Below are 657 nucleotides of genomic sequence, written 5' to 3'. Positions count from 1 at the left end.
ATCTAATATGCCTGATGTCTTATAAGAGAAGATTAGGAAACAGACATGTACAGAGGAAAGATCATGTGAAGGCAAAAGAGAATGTAGACATCTACCAAGCAAGGAGGGAGGCTTCAGAAGAAATCAATCCTGACAACACATTGGTCTTGAACTTCAATCATCTAGAACTGTGAGAAAAAAAAATTAAGCCACCTAGTATGTGATATGTTGTTATGGCATCCCTAGAAATCTAATACATCAATATCAACACATATGTGAATATGTGTGCATGCATGTATGTGTAAACTTGGCAAAAAGCAAATAGATGACACAGTTTGTCTTCACANTTATTGTATAAAACAAAATGTTTGAAATATATGTACATTGCAGAATGCTTAAATCTAGCTTACTGACATATGCATTACTTCACATAGGTTAGCAATTTTGCAGTGAGAATAGTTAACATCCACCTTTTTGATTTTGAAGAACACAGGATATCATCATAACCTATAGTCACCACACAGTACAACAGGTCTTTTGAAATTATTCCTTCTATCTAACTGTAAGTATACATTCTTTGATCAACATGCCTCCACACAACTTTCCTCCCAGATACCCCAGCCTCTGGTAACCACCACTTTATTCTCTACTTCTATGAAAACGACTTTTTTTTTTACT

This window comes from Galeopterus variegatus, unplaced genomic scaffold (genome assembly GCF_000696425.1).
Source record: "Galeopterus variegatus unplaced genomic scaffold, G_variegatus-3.0.2 Scaffold9060, whole genome shotgun sequence".
Taxonomy (NCBI): Eukaryota; Metazoa; Chordata; class Mammalia; order Dermoptera; family Cynocephalidae; genus Galeopterus; species Galeopterus variegatus.
This window is presented reverse-complemented; position numbering follows the sequence as displayed.